Source organism: Cyphomyrmex costatus, unplaced genomic scaffold, assembly GCF_001594065.2.
Source record: "Cyphomyrmex costatus isolate MS0001 unplaced genomic scaffold, Ccosl1.0 scaffold193, whole genome shotgun sequence".
NCBI lineage: Eukaryota > Metazoa > Arthropoda > Insecta > Hymenoptera > Formicidae > Cyphomyrmex > Cyphomyrmex costatus.
The window spans coordinates 6,110,759-6,119,551 of record NW_017275965.1 but is presented as its reverse complement, the minus strand read 5'-3'; the positions used below and the strand labels follow the sequence as shown (position 1 = coordinate 6,119,551).

At 29.5% G+C, this 8,793-nt stretch overlaps 1 long non-coding RNA gene across 1 annotated transcript; it reads right to left on the bottom strand.

The window, feature by feature from the left end:
* Positions 1 to 1,782: 1,782 nt before the first annotated feature.
* Positions 1,783 to 3,346, bottom strand: LOC108772878 (uncharacterized). Its single transcript, XR_001940674.1, has 3 exons — positions 3,291 to 3,346; positions 2,582 to 2,650; positions 1,783 to 2,062 (listed from the first exon to the last, which is right to left on the bottom strand). It is a non-coding gene; the product is annotated as an uncharacterized LOC108772878 (long non-coding RNA).
* Positions 3,347 to 8,793: the final 5,447 nt, after the last annotated feature.

The window sequence follows — 8,793 nt, the reverse complement described above, 5'->3', positions numbered from 1 at the left end:
ATATTTTATAATAAGTGTTTGGCTAAAGCAGATAAAAACAGACGGATAGAAAAGGATAACCTATATACGCATGCGTAGAAAAAAATATAAGTTGATGATATTACATAATTGTTTATCTTACGGCTGTCTTTTTCTTTTTCTCTTTCACTCATTTCCGTAAATGTATAAAATTATCTAGAGAGCACACTGAATGAATCACAAATGGAGGCCAATTAGAAAACTGATCTGCTTTGATTATACTATTTTTATAGGATTTCTATAGGTATATGTTCTTATCAATTACGAACTGTTTATGTTACGCAGTAATATTTAATAAATGTTTTATTTATTAATACTGCAAATAATTCGTAAATGTTATTTGAATATTAACATTTTTAATAGCAATAGAGTAACGTAATTGTGTCTGTTCGTTATAAGTATCCGATATTATAATGCCATATAATAGATGAGATAACATCAGAGTCTTAACCAATGTATGACGCATTCAACTTTTTATTCTATTACATTTTTCAATTTAATTATAAAACTTAACAACTTAAATAACAATTTAGTACTTGTAAAGAAGAATTAAGCACTTCAAAAAGTAAAACACATTCAAAACAAGTTCGAACTTAACTATATATTATATTTATAATAAATAATGTCTTAAACAGATAATTAAAAAGTAATAACTTATAGATAGATTGTATACGTTATATGTGTATATCCATTGTATCTTAATAATCACTATTGTCTCAGACAGTACAGAATATTTATAATAAATATTTTATACATATTATATATAAACTTGATTCGAAAATATTATTAAAATATAGATTAATATTTTATGTAATATTTATAATAAATATAAATTAATATTTTCAGTATAAATATTTTTTTACTTACAATTAAATTACACTGCCTTATTATTAATTATGTATCTGTATAGCATTTATTGCAATATATACAACAAATGTTTTATAATATTAATAATAAATATTTATAGTCTGTCCAATCTAAGATCACAAAAATATTTTCAAAATATTAAAAATAAATATTATAAATATTTTGCAAACATTTTATAAATATTATGTATTGCCTGGGGTATGTTCTATACATAGAAAAAGTTACATAGTATTATAATCTTCGTAGTTACTAAATAAAATTAATTAAAAAATTTAATATTAATATTATACTATGAACAAATAATTTGCTGATATAATAATTTAATATTACATTTTCATAATAGTATATTATAATATTATATATATTATTCTGCTCTTACTTACACTTATTGAAAAGCTCTAAGGATTAGAGTAATAAGAGCCCCTATAGATGCCAATATTCCTAATACCCATATCATTCGAAAAAGTCTGGTGCATGCTGATAAAAACAAAAAACTTATACTAATAAAATTAGTAAGTGTCAAATTGTACACACACACACATACAAACTATATGTATTCTTAAACACAGACGCCAAATGTATGAGTGGATTAAAACGCGTATAATTATCACTATAAATTTTTTTTATAATGGAGTTATAAATATTTCTATTTGATATAGTTATTTATGTTATTATAATGATTATTTTTTTACAATATTTTCTGATTTTAAAATTAAGTAAATCTTTATTTGATTACATCTTTAAAATTAACGAATTTTAATAGCACTTTTTTCTTATTTACGTATTTTGCTTTCTGTCCTTATTTGTGACATTTATTTTAACTTACGTTTGTAGTCGCTTGAATTTGTTCTTGTTATTACTGTTCTGTTGTAAGTTACGTCCGTTGGTTGACTTTGATGTTCCGTTGACTCATATTGTGGATAAGATGATTGAATAGGCACTCTATCCATATTCTGATAGCCATAATTCGGCGAATACGGATGCGGAAACGGCGCTGATGGAGACGGATAGGTCGTTGTATGTGGATATCTTTGGCCTAATTGTGGATTTTGTGTATCTGATGCAAGTGCTCCTGTTGCTTCCGCGTATGAGGGTGGCGCATCGTTTATTGTATAAATATCTGGTTTATTATGCATGTTTATATTGTGTCACGGCGACGTAGAAATTGTCGCAAAATCTTAAAGGAAAAAAAAGAAAATTTAAATTAGATATATTCTCTCTTAAAAAAAGCAAATGTTGAAGGCACAGTGATATGTTTATGATAATTTATAATCGTTACATTTTACGTTAAGAGCTCAAATAATTTTGAATGAGATTAGAATAAAACATTTTTAATATTAAAATTAAAATTTCAGTGCAGAAATGATTGCCAGAGACAAGAACGTTAATACAAATTTATTTATAGCATTATTTATAATCATAGATTTTTCTAGTAATCCATGGTTTAATAATAACATATACGAGTACGGTACTTTCTTTAAATATACCTAGCTGTTTTTCATATTATTTATGTGTTCTTATTTTGGATACTTTATTTAGTTAATTTATTGCCTTGTAATCTTATCTTCTTTTATCTTGATATTGATTACTTTATATCAGCTGGCTTTGAGATATCTTGTATAACTATGCTAGCTATTGTGATAAGTATGTGAATGACTCACATTATAAAAATAAGGAAAATTTCACATAAATGTACCTGATATAGTGTTGACTTTTTTGTAACGACGATGACGTCAATGATGTTTTCTAGTATGCCAGTTGTAGCCTGCAGTCAAATATACATGTACATCATGTATTATCTATAAAACCATGATTATTACAAAAACGTTTAAACAGTAGAATAATTTTTCAACTGATGTTTAACCGTGAATTGTCAAGATAAAAGTCAAGTGCTTGGTTTTAATGCTATAGCAAAGTGATTACATATCAACGGTTAAAAAAATAACGTGTCATTTAACCACACACACATTATCAGTAAAAATTTATTGTCTTTTTACGCAATATTAAATATTGTTTAATGAACCTTATATTTATTAATAATTCATAAATGTTCTTCTAGTATTAGTTTTTTTAATTATATGCAATTTACTAACTGCAATTTTTATTTTATGTATGTCTTACTGTTAATATTGTTAATATTGCAACATTTAGACGCGTATATATTAAAAATATTATTTGTATTCTATTACTACGAATGTCATATTCTTAGCAATATTTATTGTAATTATCCACATGAAATTTATAAATATTATGATCCGCTTATTGTTTATTGTTTAAGACAAATATATTAACACGAATATTACAAATATAATGTTTATTAAAAAATTAGATAAATTTAAATTAGTTTAAGAGGTTTTTTTTTCTGTTTCTCAAACTTTAATTTTAGAATAATTTTAGAATCTCACTTAATCGTTTATGGACACGTGATTTTAATGAACCATCTCTGAATTATCACTGTCAGTTACTACATATGTGTCAGCTCGTAGCCTCTTAAATATAACTAGAGGAAGAGAAACAAATGCCAACATTCACATTATCAGCTCTTGGTCTGAAATTCCCTCTTTAAAAGAAGTAATAAAGGAGCGGGAAATTTAAATGCTTAAATGTTTGAGCAATATTTAAAATATTTGTGGATTAAAAATATATATAAAACATATAGGAATAGCTGTAATTAATTCCGAAAATAAAATATTAAATTGTATTTCTTGAAAATATCTTACTGTTATATTGTTGTTTGTACGCAATTAAAAAAATTAGCTTTAGATTGAGTTTATGAGTTGAATTGTGAATCATTTCAGTTATGTCAAAATGAGTGCAAAATTGTTCAGAAGATAATAGGGATAAGCGAATCTAACGTCTCTGTGAAGTTAGCACCTCAACTTTAAAAATCGGAAAATTTAATAACAGTACTGCTTGCACCCGCAATAGTTCTAGAGTTCCTGATAGGTTTCATCAATAGTACTGTTGATTTAGGTCAAAAATTTTAAAAAATAAAAATATGCGGTGCTAACTTCGCATGGCACCGCAAGATTTGAAAAAGCCGATTTTTATGACGGAATCTCGCAGTACTCGAAGAGTGCTACAGTTCCTGATCGATTATAACAATAGTACAGGCCATTAAATATTTTTAAATAAATTTTTAAAAAAAGAGCTCGCACCTCAACTTTCACAAAAATTATTTTTTTTGCACCATTTTGTAGTACTCGAAGAGAGTACTACAGTTCCTGATCGGTTTTAGTGACACTACCCATCTTTATAATATGTTTAAACAATTTTTCGATCCACGAATTGGCACCACACATCAAGAGTAAAGTGCCTCTAAACAGCCAGTACTCGCATCGAAACCTGCATATTTCTTCGGAACTATTGTAGTACTGTCGGAAAAAAACGAAAAGTCGGCCAGTACTGGCCGTTTAGGGGCACTTTACTCTTGACGTGCGGTGCCAGCGGAAAAATTAAAAAATTATTTAAACATATTAAACGGGGAGTACTCGGGTCGACACCTGCATATTTCTTCGGAACTATTGTAGTACTGTCGGAAAAAGTCGAAAAGTCGGCCAGTACTGACTGTTTGAAGGCGCGCACTTTACTCTTGATGTGTGGTGCCAGCGCGCGGATCGAAAAATTGTTTAAACATATTATAAAGGTGGGTAGTGTCACTAAAACCGATCAGGAACTGTAGTACTCTTCGAGTACTACAAAATGGCGCAAAAAAAATAATTTTTTTGAAAGTTGAGGTGCGAGCTCTTTTTTAAAAAATTTATTTAAAAATATTTAATGGTCGGTACTATTGTTATAATCGATCAGGAACTGTAGTACTCTTCGAATACTGTGAGATTCCGCCATAAAAATCGGCTTTTTCAAATCTTGCGGTTTGCCACGCGAAGTTAGCACCGCATATTTTTATTTTTTTAAATTTTTGGCCTAAATCAACAGTACTATTGATGAAACTTATCAGGAACCCTAGAACTATTGCAGGTGCAAGCAGTACTGTTATTAAAATTTCCGATTTTTAAAGTTGAGGTGCTAACTTCACAGAAACGAATCTAACGATTATTTTGACAGAAAGAGTTGTATGTTCTTTTCCTTCTTATACTTCTATATGTGTTTACTATTCTTTTTGGATATCTCTTAGCAGGCGAAGTTTTTGTGATCGAAAACATTCTCGTGCAATTTAAGCATTAAAAACTCATATTTATAATATATATATTATATATATATTGTATTTATGTATTAATTATATATGTATAATGTATGATATTATGTTCATTTGAGAATCAAATTTAAATTTCCGTTATTGTATTCAGTTTCTTTTTCACCTTTACTGATTAAGAAACACATAGTTAACGATAAAATAATTTATTTATTGTAATGACACGAAGGAAAAAAAGATAAAGAGAAATTTATTGAAACAATCAATATAATAACCTTTTTACATTCCGTTTTGCGAGTGCGGTTTGCCTTGCTGTTTCTATAGAGGAAATGTATTTCCATCAAATCGTAATCTGATCGAGTTATACTCTCGCGTGAAGCATCGCAATGTCAATATCACAGAGAAAAAAAAAGTTTCACGAGCGATGTATGTCGTGTTCGTATTTTATCGAGTGTCGACTTTCGACTCTAAACCCCCGTACGCTATAGAATGCTGCGACGTTGCACGAGAGAACGGTGTTTATGGATTAGTCCGGAGAGCCAAGTGATCCCAGTGATTCTCAATCGGTGCGGCAATAACGCGAGTGTATTCCGTTGCCAAAAAGTTTGCCTCATACGGGGCGCATGTCGCCTGAGAGGGTCGGGGAAAAGCTGGAGAAAGTAGGGAGAGCAGGTCGCGAGAGGGGAAAAATGGGTCGGCGCCAGGGTTTAATCAATGGTTTCGGCGCCAACCGGGCGTGTCTGTAAAAAAAATGCACAAGCCGCTCATGTAACGACGGAAATTCGGATTGTCATTCGCTTCACGATAGCGCCTTCATCGAATGCATCTTCATCCCTCTCTTTACTTCTTGCACGCGGCCTCCCTGCTGCATCTCGTCTCCTGTCCGTCGTTTCGGCCTCCCATGCCACGCGTCGGTTTATCGTGCATCCCCTTTCCACTTTTTATTTCTTTCTTCCGAACGACGTCGTTGCGGCGCCGCTGTTCCGCAAGTCACCCCGGCGCCGAATGTGACACTCGTCGCTCACTCGTCAATGTTCAAGAAGTACGACCAACGGAAAAATGTTGCGTGTACGATATCGTATCATCGGCCGAATCAAACTTTCATTTATGTGTTCAAAAGAGGCCGTGTACGACCAATTCATTTACAACGGACTAATTAATGCCAAGCATAGCGATTGCGATTGTTTAAAGATACTGTTGATTAGCACATTATAAATTTGAATTAACTGCCGGTGTGATTATATAGCATTATACGAAATAAAGATCTTAATGAAGTATGTATTTAGGATTATATAATTTTGTACACTAAAACATTTTAAAGAGAAATATTTTTGCCCTAGTAAAGTTGAGCTATAAATTGTCTTGTTATGTTAATAAATAGATACATGGATTATATAAGTAACTAAACACACCGGTTAAAGTTATAGAAAAGCATATGAAAGAATGTGATAGCAAAAAATGTTATTGACAAGTTGCAACTCTCGTCTGACGTATATTATTAAAGTCCTGCATCTCGTATGACGTAGTTTGTCATTACGTCAAACATTATATCGAGGGGGTAACCACTATCTGAAATATTGTCCCACAGATTACATGATTTCATTTAATTTTACATAATTTTATTTGATGACAAATAATTTTTCCTCACTATATATGCGGTCAGTTGGTAAAATTAACGATTTTATCTAATATTACACAATTATTTCTTTTAATTGTCGGATTATATATCAAAATTTTATATAAATTTTATAATGATTTCAGGAACTCCGTCCCACGATTACATTATGTGATTACCCCCTCGCATTATATACATTCTCAGAATAGAATTAGCCGTGTTAATTGAATACGGAGTACTGATTAGTTAACAATTCAAAATAGATTTAAAAAATTATTTATTCATGAGTATTCTTCGAATTATGTGTGTGTGTTTGATATGTATATTTGTAGACTACAAATTACTTTCTTTTTAATTATTTAGTTTTTTTTACAAGAGATAAAGAAAATAATAACCTAAAAAAAAAATTAACGTTCTATATAGCAGAAAATGCACTTGACAAAATAAAATTTGCAAATATAATAATTTAATTAATTTTAAGATGTCAAATTGTAAAATAAATACGAATGATGAGACGTCATCTAAATTATAGATAAAAATTAAGTCAAAGTATTGGCCTTGTAAATGAGATTAATAGATTACGCCTGTTTACTGTATGATATTTTCTTGCAGCAAAAAAAAATAATTACTCTCTAATCTTAAATAATTAATTCAGGTAATTTATTGTTAGATACAAAGTTCTATAAGTGATATATAATGATATATGAAATGTATTTATTTGCCTTAAAATATGTATAAGTAAATGGTGTCTCATCAATGCATGTAAAGTTGTAAATATTAATTAAGCAAATTATGTATTCACGTAAAACATTACTCATACGTACTACTAATAATCTTGCGTGTCAATAGTATATTAAGTGCTTTGCAATAAAATCAATATTATATTAAATCATTCTTTTCGAGTCGTTTAAAATGTTGTTTAATTTATAAAAATTCTATATTTATTTCCTTCATTTAATGTTATTTTAAGTATTGTTATTAATGAATTTTATTATTACATTGTATTAGTCGGTGCAAAATGAAATCACTTGGCTGTTACGATTTACCTGATGTCACGTATGTAACTCCTGTAACACGATAATATACGATCTTAAAACGTCAAGGAGGTCATGCTTTCGCGAGGCTTCAACGACTAACGTGTAGCTCCGGAAAATGTACTCAGACAGGCTGTCGAACGTTAAGGCACTGAATTCACGCCACATAATTTCCGGGTGTGACGGTGGTTTCTGTCAGCGGAGAAGCAAAATGGCAATGTGACATCCGCGGTAATTCGCTATAGCCTTACTGCTATATGTGTAATCGTCATCGTAACGTCATCTGAATGCACAAATTTTTCTATACGTATACAGAACTAAACAAACAATAGTGGTAACAGCACATTGTGATATGGCATTGATAATATAATTTATTTTAATTAAAGTTAAAGTTGAGTCATAAAAGTGCAATTATAGTTCGTGAGATCGAGAACACTGCACATTGAGGACATCAACAAGTAAAGGACTTTACTCATTTGCTGTCCTCCTTTTAATTTCTTATACACTATGAAATCTATACTTAGAGTAATACAATTTTTTAAATATAAATTTAAGGATTAAATTATGTTTTAATTTCTCAAAGAAGAAATATTTTTCAAGTATAAATACTTTGTTTTTTTTAATGTAAAATATTATTTATATTACATTCTAACTTAAATTACTTTTTTAAGAATCAAAAGACAATTAGACTATATCTGCTGCATCTTGTAAATTAATGTACATCTATCCATGCAATATTAATCTATGCAATATCGTTTTTTGCATATTTATTTCACGTCACTAAATGGGAGGTCAGTAGTTACAGTTCTGTTACTGATTTTTTAATACTGGAAAATTACAGTCTAATCGTAAAAGCAATTTGTACAATTAACTATTTTTATGATTTGATCTAACGTGTGTCTGGCATTGAAACAAGTCATACATTTCAAAATGCGTAAATTAATAATATTTCAAATTTGCGTAATATAATTCCATTAATATTAGATTCTTACTTATGATTTTTGCAATATATATAATTTACATGCATATGTCATTGATTAAAATAAAATACGCACGCGTGAATGTGTGTTTTATTTTATATACATGTGGAGTGTTCTCTATACTAA